The sequence below is a fragment of the Pinus tabuliformis genome, chromosome 5_2, assembly GCF_031772625.1.
Source record: "Pinus tabuliformis cultivar Carrire ecotype Pingquan chromosome 5_2, CPIR1, whole genome shotgun sequence".
Classification (NCBI taxonomy): domain Eukaryota; kingdom Viridiplantae; phylum Streptophyta; class Pinopsida; order Pinales; family Pinaceae; genus Pinus; species Pinus tabuliformis.
Window position 1 is genome coordinate 698,415,007 of NC_142306.1, and position 24,677 is coordinate 698,439,683.

At 41.1% G+C, this 24,677-nt stretch overlaps 1 protein-coding gene and 1 long non-coding RNA gene across 5 annotated transcripts in view; one reads left to right on the forward strand and one right to left on the reverse strand.

Moving 5' to 3' along the window:
* The window catches only part of LOC149161050 (uncharacterized), a 67,893-nt gene extending 50,461 nt beyond the window's left edge, over positions 1 to 17,432 (reverse strand). For all 4 annotated transcript variants that reach the window (XR_016261829.1, XR_016261828.1, XR_016261827.1 and 1 more), the window contains exon 1: positions 16,603 to 17,432. This is a non-coding gene — a long non-coding RNA (uncharacterized LOC149161050). The remainder of the gene's footprint in view (positions 1 to 16,602) is intronic.
* The window catches only part of LOC149161051 (putative LRR receptor-like serine/threonine-protein kinase At1g53420), a 126,576-nt gene that overhangs the window by 40,088 nt on the left and 61,811 nt on the right, over positions 1 to 24,677 (forward strand). The gene's annotated exons all lie outside the window — the stretch shown is intronic.

Sequence of the window (24,677 nt, forward strand, 5' to 3'; positions counted from 1 at the left end):
TCTCAAATTGCGTTGGACCTGTGCCATAAACCGACTGCATCGAGGGGGTCTCTGTCAAAATTTCCCATTATTACATTTCATTTCCGGGGAGTGGATTACCATTGCCCAAAGAGAATTACATGGTTTTAGACAAGAGTGGTTTGTTGTGCCTTGGGATGTTTTCAAACCCATGTTGAGGGGGAGCGCCCCCCCCCCCCCCCCTTGAACCCGCTCCCGAATCGCGCTCCGGGCAGGAGCAGCTCGGGAGCGCGCTCCCAAAATCGCTCCCGGACGGGAGCGATTTTCGGGAGCGCGCTCCCTTAAAAAAATTTGCGCTCCCTGGTCTGTTAGGGAGCGAGACAAAGGGAGCGATCGCTCCAGCGCTCCAGGAGCGATTTTTAATGCCCGGGAGCGATCGGGGAGCGATCGCTCCCGGACATTAAAAATCGCTCCGGGAGCGATTCGAGCCGGGCCGGGAGCGGTTCGGCGGAAAAAAAATCCGCCGGACCCGAAAATAAAAAAAAATTTAGAAATTTTTTTTGGTTTTATAAGCCCAATGGGCCAAAAAAAATTCATTCTAACTTCATTGAGCTTGAGTTTGGAGCTAGAGCAAGAGCAAAGCAGCGAGGAGCAAGTGCCAAGGAGCGAGGAGCAAGCCTACAGAGGTAAGTAACTTAGTAATTTAGTTAGTTTAGCTGGTTAGGTAGCTAATTTAGTTAATTTAATTTAGTTGTTTGAGTTTAAAGATCATGTATTTAAATTAAATTAATAAATTAAATTAATTAATCCCAATAAATTAAATTAATTTGCAGATTCAAGAATCAAAACCCTACAAACATCAAACACCGTGGACCTGGCTATATTTATTGGCATTTTCCTCTTCCTGGTCCCTTTTATGGTTATTATGGTGCTGGAGAGTAGGAAACGGAGAGGGCCCCAAACTGAAGAGGGGGATGAAGAAGCCGGAGAAAGTCAAATGGGTGAAAACCCCAGTGAGGAGGAGCTGGGGGAGGGTGAACATGACCCTCAAAAAACTAAACAAGACCAAACTCCATTGTGGAAATATGTTCACAGGGCTGAAACAGGGAGAGGGGGTGGAACCACTAAATTTCATTGCCCCCATTGCAACACTGATTACACAGGTTCATACACCCGTGCTAGAAGACACTTCTGCGGGAAAAGGCCATGGGATGGAGAGAAACAAATAGGAATCAAAACTTGTACAGCGGTGTCAACAGCAGATAGAGCCAAATACATAAGGGAAGAGGAGGAAGCCCAATACAGAACAAAAAAATCAAGGGGTTTCTTTGAACCAAGCTCACAATCACAAAGAACTCCTTCAGCATCCTCCCAAGGCAGTGGATATGGACATGGAGGCACAGGGTCATCATCTTTAAGGCGTAGAACCATATCAGATTTCCTTGATGAGGGGTGTAGGAATGATGTGGATTCAAAAGTTTACAGGTTTCTCTATGCATGTGGGATACCATTCAATGTTCTACGCTCACCTTATTGGCACGAAATGGTTTCTGCCATAAATGATGCCCCTAAAGGATACAAGAGCCCTGGGTATGACAAGGCAAGAATCGTTGGCCTTGATCATGAAAAAGCAAAAATATCACATTCTTTGAATAAAATGACAAGTTCTTGGACTGACCATGGGGTGTCCATTGTATCTGATGGATGGACAAATGTAAAAGGCAAGCCATTGATAAGTGTTCTTGCTGTGTCTGTTAGTGGTCCCATCTTTCTAGCTGCACATGATTACTCAGACAAGTTCAAGACCGCCATCAACATTGCAGAAGCATTACTTGAAACAATTGAGCGTATTGGCCCATACAATGTCATCCAAGTCATCACTGATAATGCTCCTAATTGTAAGGCAGCGGGAGCAATTATTGAGGATAAATACCCCAACATATTTTGGTCTGGATGTTTGGTTCACACATTGAACCTTCTGTTGCATGATATTGTCAAAAACAAAAATGAACAACACCAATGGATTGGCAATTTGTACAAGAAAAGCAAACAAATGATAAAATTTATTACAAATCATAGCAATACCCATGGCCTTTTCCGCAGTCACTCGAGATTGGAGTTGCTGAAGATTGCGAGGACTAGATTTGGTAGCTATTACCTCACCTTTAGGCGCCTTTTGAAGGTAAGAGAGGCATTAGCTAGCATGGTATCAAGTCCACATTGGCAGGTGTTAAAGGAAAGGGCTACAAATGCCGTTGACATGGCAGGTTTTGAAATGGTGGAGGAGGCCGCTCTTGATGGGCAGTTTTGGACAAGTGTGAGGCAGGTATTGGATTTCACCAAGCCAATTTATGCACATGATTCGGTTTGCAGATACAGACAAACCAGTAATTGGCGAGGTGTATGAGCAAATGGATACCATGTTGGGGGAAATAAAAGACATTGTTCATAATAGAGATCCCAACTTGTACAAACTGATTCATGATTGTGTGTGTGAACGGTGGAATAGGCTTAACCTTCCACTACATTGCTTGGCGTATATCCTTACGCCAAAATACTACTCTACATCTTGGGAGGTAACTAAAGGATATTTGGAAGCATTAGAAAAGTTGGTACCTGACAGGGAGGAATGTGCAGTTGTGCGCCTTGAAATAGGCAGATACTTCAATGGCACTGGTTTGTATGGTAACTTCCATGCAATGGACGACAAAGATAAATTTGAATCTCTCACATGGTGGGAAACATATGGCAGCCACGGACTTTTGCCAAAATTGGCAAAAAAAGTTCTTTCACAGGTTGTAAATTCTTCTTCTGCAGAGAGGTGTTGGAGCACCTACAGCTATATACATAATGTGAAAAGAAACAGACTCAATGAAAACCGAGCAGAAAGCTTGGTTTATGTGCACTACAACTTGAGGTTGTTGAGTCATTACTGTGATCGGGCTAATGAGGATCCCACATATAAAATTTGGGACAATCACCCAGAGGATGACAATTTGGAGGATGGCATTGTACATATTGAAGAACTAGAAGAGGAACTTGTAAGGGATGAAAATGAAGCAGCAGCCATGCCACCTCCACCTCCACCTCCACCATCCAGTAGCAGTGCTCGAGGTTCGAGTCTTGTTCCTTTGCTGTCGCCACCTCCATCTACACCCTCGCGTGGAGGTTCTAGTTCTGGTCGTCGGTCTGTGCGGGAGACTCCTAGAAGACCACCACGACCTGCTTATACTCCTGGAGACTCTCGTGGCAAGGGCCACGTGTAGATTTACAGTTTACTTGTCTTTTTTAGTTTCTATTAGACTTTAGTTTTCATAACTGTTGAGTTTTGAGTCCTTGACTCTTGACTCTTGACTCTTTCATATCATAATGATATTTTTTGTAAACATTATATCACTGTGACAATGAAAATTTGAAGTTTGAAGTTGGGCCTTGGCAATTATAACTCATTGGTAATGATTGTGAATTATGAATATGATGCTTTGTGAAAGACTAAAGTTGTTTCATTTCATCTCATTATTCATGTTTCATTTTATAAATTTTTAACATTTCATATCATGTTAACAGTTAGAAGTTAGGACTTAGAAATATCTTCGATATTACTTCTTGTAATGGTTAAACTTAGCTTACAAGTACAACTTTGGTGATCAATGATGATAAATGTTATTGAATTTTGAAATTTTCAATTCTGAAAGCTTGAAGTTGAAACTTTAAGATTGAATTTGATGAATCATGATTTATAAGAGTCTAAGACTCAATATGTTGCAGTTGTAATATGTATTTTACTAACTTGTGGACATGGTTGATGACGATTATAATTTCTAGATGATTGATGTGATATGGTTCAATGATCAATCTATGTTTTTTTATGTTTTTTATGTCTAATTCATCATTCTACATGTTTTTGTTGACATATATGTATCAAAAATTAAAAAATATATATATTTTTAAAAAATCGCTCCTGGATTCGCTTCCAAACCAGGAGCTTCTGAAAATGGTCGCTCCCGCTCCCCGCTCCCGCTTCCGCTCCCAAGTAACATGGTGTCAAACTGTGGCATGTCCATATTTGGAATGTTCAACAGCAGATTTACCATATTATGTATGGCATGGAAAACAAGCTGCTCTCCATCAACCCTTGCTAGTGCTCTCGGGAAGCAAGATGCTGCCAGCGGTCTTGCTCGCAGCAACAATTTTCTCTATCAAAATCATATTAAGCAATGGGATAAGCTTATTCACCATTGGTTTGATACTCTAAGGGAAGAAACCCTAGAAACCTTAATAGCCAGTGGCCTTAAATACAGAGGCCCTATAGTTGCAAAATCCTGCTGCCTCCACCATCTACACTTCCAGAGTTATCTGTTGGTCCTCTTCAGAGCTTCCCTAAAACCCTTTCCGTTTTGCGGCATTGTTGAAGATTTCTAATGATCTTCTAACAGTCTTGTTCTTCAGTTATTAAATGAACTACGTCGCTATATGAAAAATATTTGATAGTTTTGGGCCTTTTCCGAGTCATTTGCACACCATTTTATGTTCTGCAAGTGTTCGCAAATTAGGGAGTTTAAATGGAGTCAAAGAGATCCCCCTGAAAAACAAGCCACCTAGAAGGAATTTTGCTGATAAAGTCATTCTCTGCTCTGTAGATTATACCCAACAGTATTCTTGCTGGTTTAAACTTATGAAGTCGGCATGAGTCTAGGCCATAGCACAAATATTATGATTGCCACAAGATGGAAGAAGCCATGGCATCTAATTATCTCTCACCAAAGCTCAAACTCTAGGCTTTGTTCCACGTTGATTCCCCTTAGAGCCTATCTTCATTGGATTATCAATATGTAAGAGTTACCCATGATGCTAAAGGCACGGCTGTCAGTTTCGAAATTTTTTGAGATCATCCATCTCTGCGTTTCATGTAACATTTTCAGAGCATGCTCACGCAGCCCAATATGGCCATACCCTGCTATCATCACATTGCACGTGAGGCTGTATCTCACTCAAGGATATTGTCAAACATATCGTGCCCTTCCTCTGAGATTATATAAGTCCAAGAAATAACACCTGATTGAGGTATTTTGTTAAACAGTTTGAAGGATTACTCTGCACATTTCACTTTTTTTCAGAGAGAAAAAAGCATCATAGTATTATATTGAGTCAATATAAAAGATCAGATGGTACAAAAAAGGCTCAAAAATAGCCAGCAGACCGAAATATATGAGACAAAAAACCTGTAGGAATAGGACTTCCCAAAGGACACGGAAGCCAACATCATCAGTCCATAATCAGAGCTAACAATCTTCAGATAAAAGAGCATCAGATGACTAGACACATATTAAAAAAAAGAGATAGTGTATAAGGACAGCCAGAAGACATGATATATACTAAAAGAAGCAGAAAAGATGAAGAGAATGACGCTGTATTAAAAACCAAAGAGACTCAAAACCCAGGAATAGAGAAGTCCTGGATGAAGCAGGAGAACTCTCCATCAATAACCATCATGGACCATGAGCCAGAATCTAAAATCAGCCCCTTCTTTGACAGACAGTCAGCTTGGAAGTTTTGGGAACGGAAGATGTGGTGAATGGAGCAATCTCTCATGCGCCCCCAGAAAAACATAATCCTGTCCATCCACCCAGTCAAATGAGGACTACTAATGTGGCAGGCACCCTTTACATGATCAATCATTGTTTTTGAGTCGCCATAAATTGAAATATCCTGAATATCAAAAAACACACAGAAAGCAAGCAGGCCTGCTAGAGCCCTCGCCTCAGCCAAACTATTAGTGCCTTTCCCACCGTTCCATGAAATAAAGTATTGTAGCTTCTCATCCATAATAATGTGGACTCCGCAGCCACAAATGTTATGTTGCTCGGCCCCATCAAAAAAAGCACAAGGAACTCTGTTGAGAGGACTTTCTTTCTCTTTCATGCGACCTTTTTTCATTTTGGGTTGTTTTAATGGCACTGAATCATAGATGGAGATAATATGATGCAAGATAGACTTTAGGGGGTCCTTTGAGTCTTTGAAGGTTTTGTCGTTCCTCCATTTCCATGCGCACCATAGGACAATGATAATAAGAGATCTCCATGATTCTCTTTGAGCGCACCACCATTCAAAAGCTGCCTGGATTGAAACAAAAACAACATGAGGGAAACCATAAAGCAGAGACAATTCATACCAGATTTGCAGAGAAGAATTGCATTGGAAGAACATGTGATAATTGGATTCCTCCGCTGATTCGCACATAGAACATCTACTCGGTCCGTGCCAGTTCCTTTTCCTCAAATTTTCCCAAGTCAAATTTCTGTTGTGGAAGACCAGCCACGAGAAGAGAATCATTTTAAGAGGGCATCCCGACTTCCAGAGGATCAGAGGATATATAGAACAAGAACTAGATGCCTTTAATTTAATCATATCAGAGTAAATGTCTTTAACACGAGCCGGCAGCTTTGCATTTGGCACAATCCAAATAAGATGATCTGCAGTCCCTGAGCGATGGAAACCGTAACTACGAAGAGCATCCTTCACAGAATTCCATACGGAAACCAGAGGTTCTGACAGATGAAGATCATGGGCTTCTTTCCATAAGGGAATTGGGCCATGCCAAACTGATATTAATTTGTCCCACGTAAAAATGCCATTTCTGTAAAAAAAGAACAAGAGGCTTTCAGGGATGGATAAGCATTCCCGCCCACCCATAATGGGGTCAATTCCAATTAAAATTCTGCTGCCGGAATAAAGACTCCATCTCAGATTCTTTAAGAAGTATTGCTCAACTTTGCGGAGACTGAGCCAAATAGCAGATCCTTGTTTGGCTCCAATTGATCCCTTCCTGTACCAGAATTCCAAATCTTTACCTTTCATGTATTTCTTTTTAATAGTGATACTCCACGGCCCTTCACCATAAATACCCCGCCACAGCGTTTTGCATAGGAGCGCTTTACCAAAATTCCGCAAGTCTAACAGGCCCCAACCGCCAAGATTCTTTGGTAGAGAGATCTTATCCATTTTGGAAAGATGGAATTTCCTCTGTTTAGATTTACCGCCCCAAATAAAATTTGCAGAAACTCTGTTCATTTTGTGTATGATACTTGCTGGAAGGAAGAAAATATGAGCCCAGTAAACAGCTAATTGCGCTAAGACCGCCTGAGTTAAAATAATTCTACCTGCCAAGGAAAGAGTCTTGTATTCCCACGCCGAAATCTTTTTGTAATATCTTTCTATCACCCATTGCCAATCCGCTTTGGAATAGCCCTTGGCCTTCAGCTGAAATCCCAGATATTTCAAACCCTCCTTGAGCGATCTCGACTCTATTCCAAACAGCTCAGAGATCCAATTCACCATTTCCATGTTGGTATCATTGTGGAAAAGGGTAGATTTTGCTCTATTAATTTGTAACCCAGTAGCTCTTTGGAATCTATTAAGAATATCGTTGAGGCATATCCAGGAAACCCTGCAAAGCATAGCAAAAATGAGCACGTCATCAACAAAGAGGTTGTGAGAGATATAGTTGTCCCTGCAAATCTTGACAGGCCTGCACCTATTTTCGGACACTGCCTTGTTTATCTGGAGGCTGAGAGAGTTCATTGCCAATATAAACAGAAGAGGAGAAAGGGGGCACCCCTGACGAAGACCCCTTTCCGCTGGAAAGAAAGGAGAAGGCATTCCATTTATGATGACCGCGTAGTGTACATTTTCGACACATGACATAATCCAGCTGATGGAGTTTGATTTTAGGCCGATCTTTGCCAGTAAACATCTAATGAACCCCCAATCTAAACAATCGTAGGCTCTTTGTAAGTCAATTTTCAGAATGGCCGCATCTGATTTTCTTGATATCATTGAAAAAAGACTTTCCTGAGTAATTGCAACTGCATCCAAAATATTTCGCCCCTTTAAAAAAGCATGTTGGTCTTTGGAAAGAAAGGTGGCCAAAGTCGTTTTCATTCTTTCAGCAATAATTTTAGTGATAATTTTGAAGGATATATTGCATAATGAGATCGGCCTGAAATCTTGGAAGGATTCCACTTCTGCCTTTTTTGGGATTAGAGCAATCTGTGTGGATGTTGTGATCTGATGAATATTTCCAGAGATTCGAGATGCTTCAACCATCCTCAGCAAGTCTTTCTTGATGATATCAAAAAAGTGAGTAAAAAATTCTATGGTCCAGCCGTCCGGGCCTAGGCATTTATCCCTTTTGAAAGCCTTCAAAACTCCAAGGAGCTCCTCCTCTGTGATTGGCTGAAATAGGCTCTCATTTTTCTCATCATCAAACATTTGTGGAGCCAGTTCAATACCCCATAGAATGTCCTGAAAATCACAAACTTCCCTTCTTTTGTACTGGTTTTTGAAATGCCTTACAGCTTCCTTCGATATATCATGTTGAGAGACGAAAAAACCACCCTTTCCATCACTAATTCTCCATATGGTGTTTTTTTCACGCCTGGAGTTTGCAAATTTATGAAAGAACTTAGTGTTTCTGTCACCATCCTTCAGCCATATTGCCCTGCTTTTGAGCCTCCATGAGGCCTCCTCCTGTTTCAAAAGATTTTGTTTTTTCCTTTCAAGATCTTTTATACGGCATTTCATGCTAAGAGGAAAAAAATTTGCATCCATAGACATTAATATCCTGTCCAGCTCCCTTTGTATTTCTTGAAGCGCCTGTCTGTCCCTTTTTCTTTTATCATATTGCCACTCTTTTGCCACCTTTCTCAAAACAGACATCTTGTCTCTAAACGTCATAAATGGGGGGGACAAATCTCTTGCGGATAGATCCTTCCATGCATTTGAAATGATTTTATTGAAATCTGGATCCTCTAACCATGTTCTATTGAATTTGAACGGGTAGCCCTTTCTGAAACCCTTCTCCCGCCAGCTGAGGAAAATTGGCCTGTGATCTGATGTAAAAGCGCTCCCAATGGACGAGATAGGCATGCCCATTTTGTCTATGATGCTAACATGCATTATGAACCGATCAATCCTTTTAGCAATATACGCCTCTCCTGACCTTCCGTTATCCCACGTAGGCATCATTTTCGAAGGAGCAATATCCACAAGATTTCTATTCAGAAGTTCAAACTTAATACGGTCAGCAAGCGAGTCTCTTTTTCTGCAGTTACCCCAGCATTCGTCAGTGCTTAAAGTTACATTTAGATCGCCTGCAATCATCAGAGATTCAATATCAAAAATTTCTGAGGCAAACAATTTTTCCCAGAAAGGGATTCTGTTCTTATAAGGCGCATAGGTGTTCAAAATATTAATTTGGAATCTTTGACCTCTGATAAATGCCGAGATAAGAATACCAGCAAAACACTTGTAGGCTTTGGCTCTGATCCATTCAGGATCCCATAAAACTGCCAGCCCCCCTGACAGGCCTCTTGCCTCTGAGGCAACCATATACCATGAAGGAAGCATTTTCCTAAAGTAAGATATGGACACCTGACTGCTGTGCATGGTTTCTTGGATTAAAATAATTTTTGGCCGAGCTGTGTGAAAAATGTCCTTTAGCGCCAAGAATTTTGGGTCTGCGCCTAGACCCCTAATATTCATAGATATAATAAAGGTCATTTGGACGAGTCACCAGCCATGCTTGCTCTAAGAGGCTGTGATTCAGTCATATCATATATGGGAACATCGACCAGGGATAAATTCCTTACTCCGCTTTCTGAAACAATTGTCCTCCCCCTAAAATGTCTGCTCCCTCCATTGTGTTTCTTTCTTACTGTAATATTCCTTGCAGAATTTGGACTTATGAACGGAGAAGCAGGGTTATTCGGTTTGTGAATGGTCAGAGGCTCCAGCTCGAGAGATTTTCTACTAAGTAAAAAATCTAAATCACTGTCACACATATTAACTGGAGATGATACAGGGGAATTGAACGGGGTGGCCGCCACCAAAGGCTCTTTGCCTTTTGAGGAAAGAAGATGACTCTTGTCCGGCGTCGGGGATGAAGATGATATCACTATGGGGTGGGAGCCGACGATGAAGTCCTTAAACTGAATGGGCGCAGGAGAAGGAACAACTTTGTCATCCCTTGGTTCTGGAATGGGCGAACAGAAGATAGACGGAGCCTTATTAATAGTGGAACAGGCAGCCTTTGCAGAGGAATCTGGTCTGGATTCAGGCCCGATAGAAAAATCCTGAGACAACAACTGCGGGGACAGAGTGGGTTCCAGATTTTTAAGGGCCCGATCATCCACAAGTTCGGTCGTCGATAAGCTGGCTATAGGCGAAGAGATCTTCTTTTCAAAGGGTATGGGAGAATCTATCCGGGATCTGCGATGAAACAACCTTGGTTTTGGGGCCGCATGCCGCCTGCAATTTTTAATTAAATGACCAGTTTTGTGGCATGCAGAGCACCTGAAGGGGATGCCCCAAAAATCCAGCCTTTGTTTAATTTTCAGGTGCCTCCAAGCAATCTCGATATGATCTGGAAAACCTCCCCTATATGCCTTCTCAATGAGAATCCACGCTATCCTTTTGTCTTTTTCTCCACGACACCATGGGTCAACATAAACAAATCTACCAATGGAGTTGCCTATTACAGCGAGGGATTCCATGGACCACATCTCCAGAGGGAGATTTGGGAGTTTAACCCAAATCAAATTATTTGATGGAGTATTTTTTAACGGGTCGAATCCAATATACCACCTGTAGAGAGCTAAAAAACTTCTTCTAAAAACCCAAGGACCCTTCAAGACAGTTTCTAAGTCACAGGCCTTCAGGAAATGAAAACAATACCACTCTTTCATGAGGAGAGAGATGATGGGGGTATAACCGATCAGAGGTTTCCACCGGTCCTCAAGCCATTTTCTCATCGCGGCATCGTCCATTTCCGGAAAATGCCATCTGCCCACCAAGGCGAGATCCTGAAGGCTTTCAATTCTTTCAGAAAGATGAGAACTGTCCAGATTGATAGCAGCAAGCGGGGGGGGGGGGGTGGTTTTGACAGGGTTCCTGGCTTTATTGTAATGATTCGCATGATCGCGCAGCAACTTATCCTTTAGGTGGGACTCCTCTTTGCTATATGCTTTCCGAGATGGATGAATTAAGTGGAGCCCATCCCTCTCCCAATCAGCATCTTGCCGCGAAGGTTTGCCAATCATGTCGTCCAGGGTGGTTTGCCACCCGGCAAATAACGTGGCAGCCTCTCGTGCCTTTTCAGCCAAAATAGTGGCTCGAACCATGGCCTCCTTGGCCGATGCATTCGACCCAATGTCCATTCGACTCCAAAAAAACCTCGCCTCAGTAGAATAACCCCCAGGGTCCTAATTAGATTCCAGATCAGGATTGTACAAGAAATTAATCATCCTCTGATCCAATCTGAACATAACACCTGGATGAGATAAATGCCAATTGAGGGGAATTAGGTGAGGATGGATCAGATCAGACTTTGGGACCAGCACTAAGAAGACTCCGGAAGGATGGCTCCAAAATTCAAGGCGGGCGCGGATTTATAAACCAACTTTTAGCCAGGGACCATAACTAGGGGTGACGATAGCGCACCGGCAATTTGACTAAAGAGGGATGTTCCTAGATTGATTGTACACTTATGTACAATACACATCATATAAAGGACACAATCCAGATCTCAATGAAATTTGAATTTCCATTCCGGAGATAGATTACGGGATTTCCGGTCCTGGAGAAAATTTTCCGATCCCGCAATCCGGGCATCCAATGGAGGAAGCCATTACTGGCACTGGTTCGAATGTGCTTCAGGTCGTTCAGAGAATGAGATAAAGAGCATCTAACTGGAAGAGGATTCTTGGCAAACTAAGCAGCAGCAGTAAATCTCAACAATGCACCACCATGCTCCTATTCTAAAGCGAATGTCAGAGCACGGTTTGTAAAATACTATGGATTTCTTCAATTTGAGGATAAATGCCGAAAGCATTTTGGAAAACCAGACCAGAAACAAGGAAAAAAACATACCCAGTTCCACTAAAATGTCTGCTCCCACCATTGTGTTTCTTTCTTACTGTAATATTCCTTGCAGAATTTGGACTTATGAACGGAGAAGCAGGGTTATTCGATTTGTGAATGGTCAGAGGCTCCAGCTCGAGAGATTTTCTACTAAGTAAAAAATCTAAATCATTGTCACACATATTAACTGGAGATGATACAGGGGAATTGAACGGGGTGGCCACCACCAAAGGTTCTTTGCCTTTAGAGGAAAGAAGATGACTCTTGTCCAGTGTCGGGGATGAAGATGATATCACTATGGGGTGGGAGCCGACAATGAAGTCCTTAAACTGAATGCGCGCAAGAGAAGGAACAACTTTGTCATCCCTTGGTTCTGGAATGGGCGAACAGAAGATAGACGGAGCCTTGTTAATAGTGGAACAGGCAGCCTTTGCAGAGGAATCTGGTCTGGATTCAGGCCCAATAGAAAAATCCTGAGACAACAACTGCAGGGACAGAGTGGGTTCCAGATTTTTAAGGGCCCGATCATCCACAAGTTCGGTCGTCGATAAGTTGGCCATAGGCGAAGAGATCTTCTTTTCAAAGGGTATGGGAGAAACTATCCGGGATCTGCGATGAAACAACCTTGGTTTTGGGGCCGCATGTCGCCTGCAATTTTTAATTAAATGACCAGTTTTGTGGCATGCAGAGCACCTGAAGGGGATGCCCCAAAAATCCAGCCTTTGTTTAATTTTTAGGTGCCTCCAAGCGATCTCGATATGATCTGGAAAACCTCCCCTATAGGCCTTCTCAATGAGAATCCACGCTATCCTTTTGTCTTTTTCTCCAAGACACCATGGGTCAACATAGACAAATCTACCAATGGAGTTGCCTATTTCAGCGAGAGTCTCCATGGACCACATCTCCAGAGGGAGATTTGGGAGTTTTACCCAAATCAAGTTATTTGATGGAGTATTTTTTAACGGGTCAAATCCAATATACCACCTGTAGAGAGCTAAAAAACTTCTTCTAAAAACCCAAGGACCCTTCAAGACAGTTTCTAAGTCACAGGCCTTCAGGAAATGAAAACAATACCACTCTTTCATGAGGATAGAGATGATGGGGGTATAACCGATCAGAGGTTTCCACCGGTCCTCAAGCCATTTTCTCATCGCGGCATCGTCCATTTCCGGAAAATGCCATCTGCCCACCAAGGCGAGATCCTGAAGGCTTTCAATTCTATCAGAAAGATGAGAACTGTCCAGATTGATAGCAGAAGGCGGGGGGGGTGGTTTTGACAGGGTTCCTGGCTTTATTGTAATGATTCGCATGATCGCGCAGCAACTTATCCTTCAGGTGGGACTCCTCTTTGCTATATGCTTTCCGAGATGGATGAATTGAGTGGAGCCCATCCCTCTCCCAATCAGCATCTTGCCACGAAGGTTTGACAATCATGTCGTCCAGGGTGGTTTGCCACCCGGCAAACAACGTGGAAGCCTCTCGTGCCTTTTCAGCCAGAATAGTGGCTCGGACCATGGCCTCCGTGGCCGATGCATCCGACCCAACGTCCATTCGACTCCAGAAAAACCACGCCTCGGTAGAATAACCCCCGGGGTCCTAATTAGATTCCAGATCAGGATTGTACAAGAAATTAATCATCCTCTGATCCATTTCTGAACATAACACCTGGATGAGATAAATGCCAATTGAGGGGAATTAAGTGAGGATGGATCAGATCAGACTTTGGGACCAGCACTAAGAAGACTCCGGAAGGATGGCTCCAAAAATCAAGGCGGGCGCGGATTTATAAACCAACTTTTAGCCAGGGACCATAACTAGGGGTGACGATAGCGCACCGGCAATTTGACTAAAGAGGGATGTTCCTAGATTGACTGTACACTTATGTACAATACACGTCATATAAAGGACACAATCCAGATCTTAATGAAATTTGAAATTCCATTCCGGAGATAGATTACGGGATTTCCGATCCTGGTGGAAATTTTCCGATCCCACAATCCGGGCATCCAATGGAGGAAGCCATTACTGGCACTGGTTCGAATGTGCTTCAGGTCATTTAGAGAATGAGATAAAGAGCATCTAACTGGAAGGGGATTCTTGGCAAACTAAGCAGCAGCAGTAAATCTCAACAATGCACCACCATGCTCCTATTCTAAACCGAATGTTAGAGCACGGTTTGTAAAATACTATGGATTTCTTCAATTTGAGAATAAATGCCGAAAGCATTTTGGAAAACCAGACCAGAACAAGGAAAAAACATACCCAGTTCCACTAAAATGTCTGCTCCCACCATTGTGTTTCTTTCTTACTGTAATATTCCTTGCAGAATTTGGACTTATGAACGGAGAAGCAGGGTTATTCGGTTTGTGAATGGTCAGAGGCTCCAGCTCGAGAGATTTTCTACTAAGTAAAAAATCTAAATCACTGTCACACATATTAACTGGAGATGATACAGGGGAATTGAAAGGGGTGGCCACCACCAAAGGCTCTTTGCCTTTAGAGGAAAGAAGATGACTCTTGTCCAGTGTCGGGGATGAAGATGATATCACTATGGGGTGGGAGCCGACAATGAAGTCCTTAAACTGAATGGGCACAAGAGAAGGAACAACTTTGTCATCCCTTGGTTCTGGAATGGGCGAACAGAAGATAGACGGAGCCTTGTTAATAGTGGAACAGGCAGCCTTTGCAGAGGAATTTGGCCTGGATTCAGGCCTGATAGAAAAATCCTGAGACAACAACTGCAGGGACAGAGTGGGTTCCGGATTTTTAAGGGCCCGATCATCCACAAGTTCGGTCGTCGATAAGTTGGCCATAGGCGAAGAGATCTTCTTTTCAAAGGGTATGGGAGAAACTATCCGGGATCTGCAATGAAACAACCTTGGTTTTGGGGCCGAATGTCGCCTACAATTTTTAATTAAATGACCAGTTTTGTGGCATGCAGAGCACCTGAAGGGGATGCCCCAAAAATCCAGCCTTTGTTTAATTTTTAGGTGCCTCCAAGCGATCTCGATATGATCTGGAAAACCTCCCCTATATGCCTTCTCAATGAGAATCCACACTATCCTTTTGTCTTTTTCTCCAAGACACCATGGGTCAGCATAAACAAATCTACCAATGGAGTTGCCTATTACAGCAAGAGATTCCATGGACCACATCTCCAGAGGGAGATTTGGGAGTTTAACCCAAATCAAATTATTTGATGGAGTATTTTTTAACGGGTCGAATCCAATATACCACCTGTAGAGAGCTAAAAAACTTCTTCTAAAAACCCAAGGACCCTTCAAGACAGTTTCTAAGTCACAGGCCTTCAGGAAATGAAAACAATACCATTCTTTCATGAGGATAGAGATGATGGGGGTATAACCGATCAGAGGTTTCCACCGGTCCTCAAGCCATTTTCTCATCGCGGCATCGTCCATTTCCGGAAAATGCCATCTACCCACCAAGGCGAGATCCTAAAGGCTTTCAATTCTATCAGAAAGATGAGAACTGTCCAGATTGATAGCAGCAGGCAGGGGGGGTGGTTTTGACAGGGTTCCTGGCTTTATTGTAATGATTCGCATGATCGCGCAGCAACTTATCCTTCAGGTGGGACTCCTCTTTGCTATATGCTTTCCGAGATGGATGAATTGAGTGGAGCCCATCCCTCTCCCAATCAGCATCTTGCCGCGAAGGTTTGCCAATCATGTCGTCCAGGGTGGTTTGCCACCCGGCAAATAACGTGGCAGCCTCTCGTGCCTTTTCAGCCAGAATAGTGGCTCGAACCATGGCCTCCTTGGCCGATGCATTCGACCCAACGTCCATTCGACTCCAAAAAAACCTCGCCTCAGTAGAATAACCCCCGGGGTCCTAATTAGATTCCAGATCAGGATTGTACAAGAAATTAATCATCCTCTGATCCATTTCTGAACATAACACCTGGATAAGATAAATGCCAATTGAGGGGAATTAAGTGAGGATGGATCAGATCAGACGTTGGGACCAGCACTAAGAAGACTCCGGAAGGATGGCTCCAAAATTCAAGGCGGGCGCGGATTTATAAACCAACTTTTAGCCAGGGACGATAACTAGGGGTGACGATAGCGCACCGGCAATTTGACTAAAGAGGGATGTTCCTAGATTGATTGTACACTTATGTACAATACACATCATATAAAGGACACAATCCAGATCTCAATGAAATTTGAAATTCCATTCCGGAGATAGATTACGGGATTTCCGATCCTGGTGGAAATTTTCCGATCCCACAATCCGGGCATCCAATGGAGGAAGCCATTACTGGCACTGGTTCGAATGTGCTTCAGGTCATTCAGAGAATGAGATAAAGAGCATCTAACTGGAAGGGGATTCTTGGCAAACTAAGCAGCAGCAGTAAATCTCAACAATCCACCACCATGCTCCTATTCTAAACCGAATGTCAGAGCACGGTTTGTAAAATACTATGGATTTCTTCAATTTGAGAATAAATGCCGAAAGCATTTTGGAAAACCAGACCAGAACAAGGAAAAAAACATACCCAGTTCCACTTAAACTCAACCAGGTTGGGAGGGATTAATTCAAGAATTAACTTGTAAAGGACCAGAGCTATAAAAATAATTCATCGTAGTATCCCCAGACTAAACCATCACTAAATTTCAGAAGCCATGCTATATACCTTAACAGATACATAGAAAACGCAGAAACGTAAAACTGTATAGGATTAAAGAGATAAATTAATTTACTGACCTCTTACCAAGCGCGTGCGAGGGGAGAGCATGAAATCCGCCCGCATAAACGAAAACCAGGTGGATGATAACCAGAGAAATGGAATCCATGACAGGAACAATCGAAAGACTGGGTGAGACCAGCCAAAGAGAAAAAAAACTATACTCCCTTTCCTTTGAACCGGGTAAAAGGCAAACTGGACTAAGATACGAGTCTGTCAACATGAAAGAGGTTTTAGACAACAACCAGTAGGTATCGGCACGACGGAAGGTAGGTATGCATGGATGACTAGCGGCGCGTAAAAGGCTAAAGGGAGCGACAAGCATGCATTGGACCGTCGATTATACCTGCCTATCAACGATTGGTCAAGTCCATGGACGCCAGAGCTTCGAGAGGCCTGGTTCGTTGAGCTTCGGTCGCTCCTCCACACTCGACACGCCCTACCATTCAACTTCTAGTTAGCACAGCCTAATTTTCACTCCTGTACACTTTACTTCCCTTCATAGGCCCTATCTCTTTGTAGTACGTCCCCATCTTGTTAATCTCCTCAGGGAGCTCCAGGCTTTTCTATCAAATAAAATTGCAGTCTGCACATTTCACTATGTACGCTGTTGCTTGCCTGAAACCACATCCTTCCAAGAGATTTCTCACGGGCAATGTCGTATTTAGCATACATATCAGCCAGAGAGTTCTCACATAAATATTTGAATACAATGCCCTCGACTTATTTCAGGTCAGAGTTTCATACCCCGCTGCAAGGCCAAAAGCGCCTCATAGGCTTTAAAAAACAAAAGGAAAGGTGAATAGGTCGGTTGTACGCCTACCTGTTGCATTTTAGCGTTGGAATTGAAAATGCCTCCTCACATGGGACTTAATCATCTCATTCTATATAGTCATATATATAACTAGTGATTGTCCCAAAAGGTATAAAAAAAGGCCAATAGGATTATTAAATTGGAATTGTTGAATTTTTCTAGAAGAAATGTTGGTTCAAACCTAATGAATGAGCAATTTGAGTTGGCTAAAGGTTTTTTAATTGTTTTTTATTATGATAAAATTATATTGATAATTCATTGGTTTTACTTTCAAAAGCTTGAAGGAATTTGAAGCACAGGTATAGAATTGCTTTGTGGGATTTGATCCCAAAATCATTGATTTGTAAATACATAATCAATGAAATGTTAATTGGTTGGAACCCTGCACAAATGTTTGATATAAGCAAATAAGCCGAAAAGGTTGAAAGGCTTAATTGGTTTGTGGAAAACCTTGTTTTCTTGGATTGAATCATTGTGCAATTACTTTTCTTTAAATGTTTTGTTTATATCTATATTACAAGGAACACATTGAATGTCTTATTTCATTATAGAGTAAATTAATTACCCAAAATCAAGAAACCTCTATAGATGGCCAAGCATATACGAAGTTTGCTAGTGACAAAGGCAATAACCACCATGACTATCCCCTACCAATATATTTCATTGAAAACCATAATTGTATATTGTATTTAAAAAGTCAAAACATAATATTAGAAAACATGTTGATATATTGCTATTAAAAAGTTAATTCCATTAGAAACCATGATATTATTATTATATTTTATAATGAATAATATAAATATATAGAATGATACTACATTGAAAACCATAATTGTATATTGGGATTAGAAAGTCAAAATATAATATTCGAAACCATGCTAAATATGACATTACAAACCTTAAATGTCAAAGGGAGAACTTAGAAGTTGGAAATTAAATGACCACAGCCATTTCGAAGACCATGTCTATAGAGACGTTAAAAAACCATGGTCAATGCCAAATTAGGAGGCCAGAAGGCAAAAACAAAAATAAGAAAATACCAAATCGTTGCTAACATTACATGTAGCAAGAATAATAGAAGCACTTCTTCCCCATGGATGCCTTCCTGAATGTGATCTCACACTCGCCTAAAGACGACCACGCCCGAAGACGACCATCTAAACATGAACACGCACGCTTGAAAAGAGGAACAACACACTGGACACTATTTAGATCAGCTAATGAAGTGAAGCAGTGATATATTGTAAAGTCTCAAAGATGCCGACTTGAACAACGTTTCATGAAGGACAACATAAAACCGATATCCCAACTCATTCATTTCATTATTCCAACTGATTCATCTCATGATAAATGAGAAAATATGAAGATCTTTTAACAAATATAACACCTCAATTGGAGGAGAAAGGAGCCGCTGGCATTGTCACGATATCTAGGAATACTGAAACCATGATCGAAGACACAAAAGAATGATCAAACAAAACACATGCCAACTTATAAGACAAAACACATCATAGACCCTCTAGCTCATGATGATGAAGGTAGATGGAAATCAGTGCAGAAGGCCACCCCAAATGGTCATGATCGAAGCCAAGAAGCAGAAAAACCCATTCATAGCTACAACAATAACGTGCACACCAAGAGCTATGACAGTCCAATGATCTGACAGGTTTAAATCATGGGAAAATCAACCCTCAGGAAGCCACAAATAACTTCGCAATAAAATATAAAATACAAAAGCCTGCATGCCGCCTTCTTCATTACCAAGAATTGACCAGCGTACATCGATAATCAATAAATTTCAAGGACTCATCATGCAATGTAAAATAGTCCACAACTAAAGGATCAGTGGAAACAAATTAGCTACCTATATGCCTTTCATCAAGTTTCCTTCAACAGGCATCATTCCAGGCAGAGATGTTCCAGGCCAAGTAGCCGCCGCTGGTCCAAGATACTTGCTGAACAAATCCTTGTGCTCAACTAAGAAAATGATTGCTTATTACAAGCAACAACAAAACAACATGATCAACATAACAGGGTAGAGAGATGTTCATACCCAAGAGCAGATAAGGCTCCAGGCCACCCTGCTACAGCCATGGATATGGGTGAAGGTCCAGCAGCTCCATTGGTGGAGCAACTGACAGCACATGAAGCTGAAATGGTAAGAGATGGAACATCTGATGGAACCCGACAGTTAGAAATATGATGATGTATACTAATGGAAGAGGTTTTTTAGATGGAAAACAAGCAAGCAAACAAAATCCATAAATTGAATTTTCAGATTAATCTCTTGTCACTAAAAGAGCAAGTTCACTAACCAGGTTTCTCTTGTTTCTGCATTCTTGAGTCAGTCTTGGTGATTCCCTCCTGCTTTTGTGGCAATAATTTGCTTGAATCATTACCGTTTCCCCGCATACTGTCTACCTGACTTTCTTCCTTAATGTTTTCCACCTTTATATGTCTTTTAACCACACTTCCCTCTATGAGGTCTCCCTTACAAGAGCTCTTCTGCCCTTCTTTGTACTCTACACTATCTTCCCTTTTCTCCTGATCTGTTACTTTATCTACTGATATAGATTTGCCTTCAAATGCACTGCTGACTCCCATCTGTTACAATCACAAAGTAGAATTTACACAAAATACTTCAGCAATGACATGCATTCTTACCTAAGTGTCTGCAATAAACTTTTATACACTAATATACTTCATCCTTGTTATAGGCAATTTATCCCATATTTCAAAAAACTACTACACAATGTGGGATGCAGAAAGTGAAGCACTCTTACAGTTCCTTCTGTTGGCAATTCAGTAGTGGCTCTGTCTGCCGCAACAACAGTACTGTCAATCTCTGAAATGTTAGCTTCTTTCTCTGGAGGTACCTGAACAAAAACCCATCATATAGTTATTTAGACCACCTCTCTATCTATCGGGAAAATCAGAAATTAAAAGTTGATTGAATTGACAAAAAAACATACCATCAGGTCTATCTCCATTTTCTCTAAAGAAGTAGTCTTAGCATCCACGATTGAAGGAGACCTGTCCAGATAGAAATCCAACAAAGCAGCTTAAGGAACTGGAGGAAAAAAAAAATCCTAACTATAGGAAATTGCATGCATGTGCATCTGTGTTCTAAAAGACTTACATCACTCGAGATTCAAACTTCCCTATTGAATTTTCAGATGGCAATACATCAGTCTGCCTATCAATCTTCTCTGCTTCTATCTGATTTCTTTCAGATTCAGAAACGCCTTCCACCTTTACAGGAATATCTGTCGTTTTTGCCTCTGGTAGGGGGGCAACAACATCTGAATCCTCAAACTTAACACTAATCTTTTCGCTTACTGTAACTATTTCCCTGGTCAGCTCTCCATATCTCTGACCAAAGGACGAAGATGTAGTATGATTCTGAGTTGCAGAAGTTGTAGGAGGCAACACATTTGTAATTTCATTGGTAAACCCACCAACACCATCTGCATTGTCAGAAGAACCAATCTCCATCCCCGTAGATTGACAATAAGCGAGTGTAGTTGCAGGAGCAGCAGGGGATCCAATTTCATCAATCTTAGTGGGGCGATGCCTTTTCTTCTTGGGACATGCAAAGTGATTTCAATACATTTCAATTAAAAAAAATCAATGAGGAAAAAATAAGATCAAGCATGAGACTACAGCCAATCAAAAGAAAGGCAAATATACCCTCAGTCGGTTGAGCCAATCGGGACGGAGAAGCAGAAATGGGAGATGATACACACATAGGAGATGAAACATTTGGAGGCAAAGAAGGAGAAGATGACGAGGCCGCCTTCAAATCATTTAAATTTTCTTTTGCACTAGTTATTTGGCTTGCAAATCCAAACAACACCTCCGCAACTTCGACCTCTTGCTCTGAAAATGCTGCTAACACCTGCATAATCTAAATCCCAACAAATTATCAATCAAACAGAATCCATTTTTTGGGTATTTGTAGAATTTTGAAAAACCCAGTGGCTTATAATAAATCTCCTTTGGAAATAGACATAATAGAATAAGCCACATCAGTTGGCTGAGGCTATCGATATACCTTTAGAAATTTTGCAGGACAGGGTTTCATTCCAATGGGTTTCTGCAATAAATCCAAACATGGTCAAGCAAAAAAAATTATCAACTCACCAAAAAACTCAGAATCCCAACTCAAAGAAACCAAGTAGATTCACAGATAAAAGAAACAGACCATTCTTTTGGCTGATTCAATCGTTGATGGGGAGGGCGAAACGCTTCGAATCCTTCCATTACAATTAGAAGGAGACGACACCTTTGCTCTAGAAAAGCAATGCAGAGTTGTGGCAGTAGCATCTGGAATGGGCGGCACTGACGATGTCCCTTCATGAGCTCTCTTCACATATGTTGTATGTATAAGACCAGTCAATAAAGAAAAGAAAAAACACAATAAAAACAGTTATACACCAAGAAAACCTCTACCTCAACCTCAACCTCTACATTATGGATTGCAATTCCCTTCGAAATCAATCAATCCACCCACCAAAATCCTCTGCTACACAACGCCCTTTTTGGGATAATCTACATTCACAGTTTTCTAATCCATGAGTGCATGATTGCCTGTTCGATACCTGTTCGCCATTAGAAACATGGGAATACAGGTATCCTGATGAGTGCCTGCTTGCCAGATGTGATGTGCGGCTAGGATAATGAATCAGTAAATATATTTTTACTGCCAGATGTCAAACAGAAAAAGCATATAACAGATGTCAAGCAGAGAAACAAAGTGTAGACTAAAAGCTCACTCAAAGGAAGGCCTATCGGCCTAAATATACTTTGTTGGAATGATTTGTCAAATATTTTACGTTCATCCCCTCAAGAGCCAAATACCACATATACATTCCCACCAACGTGGTTTGGCTTATATTTCTAGTTATTTTACTTGTTGCAGAAGCTTATATGTTAATAATTTCACTCCTGTCACTCATCCTGACCCCATGCAAGTGCAGTAACAAATATGGAGTGAAATTTGTTTTTCAGCTTTGTATTTTCCTTTTAGCCCATACAACCTTAGTGTTGCAACCTAGTTGTGATACCGCATATAACGAACACCAACTCTTTGTTATAAGGTGTCATATATGCTTAGTGTTTTCCTGTAAATGCTTGGTTTGATGAGGAATGCAAAATGGCAAGGAAAATCTTGAAAAGGAGATTAATGTAAAGTTATATAAGCAGATTTTAAAAAAGAAAAAAGGTGTTCATGCAAACAAGGCGAGAAGACTTAATATATCTAGGCAAGAGTCACCCAAAGCATTTTTGGCAGGAACTTCAACCAAGGAAGAAGCAAATTGAAAATAATATTACAACAAATCAATGGTTTGACTATGCAAGACAACTCTACGAGAAAGAATAAGAGGAAGAACCTCCTCCTAGGATCAACACAACCAAAAAGCTTTTCACATTACAACCAAAAAGCTTTTCACATTACAGGAAGTAGAGACAAGAATTAAGAAGTTGAAAATAGGTAAGGCAAAGGACTTGGTTGAACTTCAAGCGAAATATCTAAAGTGGGGAATGAACATTCTTGCACCCCACATCATGGAAATATTCAACGTCATTTGGCAAGGATTCCCAAGAGATTAGACAACTAGTCTAGCAATACCCCTTTTTAAAAGTGGAGACAATAATCCTTCCAACTATAGAACCATTATGATCAATCCTTTGTTTGCAAAGCTCTTCAGCAGCGGGGGAAAATAGAATCAGTAAGTGGGCAGAAGTCAAAGAAAAGAGGGCAAAAGGTCAAGCAGGTTTTAGGCCGAAGCATTCTATAGTAGATCATGGTATCACGTTGAGACACATTATTCAAAAGGTTTGGGAGGGAAAAGAAGAAGTGGTTCGTTGCTTTGTTGACTTCAAAAAGGCTTTTGACACGGTCCCTAGAGATAAGTTGTGGAGTAGAATGGAAGAACTTGAAATTCCTTTGCATTATAGAGTTGTTGTCCATAGGCTTTATGAAGAGGTGAAAGTCAAAATTAGAACTTCAGTGCATATTTCATAAAGCTTTAGAAGTGACATTGGAGTCGAGCAAGGCTGCCCTTTATCTCCTACTATTTTTGGTTTATATATTGATAAATTGGAAGAGTGGTTAAATTTGCAAGGTGGGGATGGTGTTTGGTTGGGGGAGTTTGTGATAAAGCTTCTTTTATATGTTGATGACCTTGTATTGATTGCTAAATCGGCCCAGGGATTGCAGATGCACCTATATGCCCTTGAGCATTTTTGTAAAGCAGTGGGGATGCAAGTCAATACCAGCAAGACCAAAATAATGATTTTCTCAAATAAAAAGAAGTAGAGCCAGTGTACGTTCTTCTTTGAAGGCAACATTCTTGAAGAAGTAAATAAATACAAGTACCTCGGGATTGATTTCAACAACAAGCTTAATTAGGAGCACCACAGAAAGAACAAAATTTCAGGAGGGTGGAAAGCATTATATGCTTTTCAAAATAGATGTTGATTGAGTTGTCTTGACCAAATTTGATTGAGAGTTCACTGAGTTTTTGACCAAATTTTGGAGGCCGCACATGCGGGTTTGGTTACAGACTTTGACCGCAACTGCACATGCGGATTTGACTGTAGGAGTTCACCATAGATCCGAGTTGATCGTAGGATCAAGTTTGACCAGGACAAGTTGACCATAGAGTTTAACAAGCATTGACTTATGTGTGTTTGACTTGTTTGACTAACAGTTGTTTGGTCATTTTTTACTTGTATTTTGAATTGTATTTGGCATAGATTTCTAAACAAACTTATGATTTGTAAACCTTGCTAAAATACAATTTCTCCTTAAGCAAAGATTGTTGGGTTTCTCTCCTAAGGTTGGGTTTCCCAGGGTAAAAATACTATGTCTATTGTGCATGGTTGTCTTTCTATGATCTTTACTATTTCCGTTAAATTTTCTATTGAGGTTTTTTTATATGTAATTATCAATGATATAAGTGGCATTAGAAATACTAGTTGAAAATCATTATGAAGTAATTATCATAGTAGAAAATTGTATTCTATTGCACTTGGCATAGAATTTCAACATCTTATCCGAGCTTTGTTGAAAGATCATCTGTTGAACAAGCCTAATATTTCAGTATTCAACAACTTGATCATATTTCATATCTCTTTCCAATATGGTGCCTAGTCTCAGAGTAGAAGATAGGTTGGATGGTGCTACTAATTTCAGATCTTGGAAGACTAGGATACTCCTTTTCTTGGATGAAAATGAGATTCAGAATTATGTGAAGGAAAGTGTCTCAGAACCTC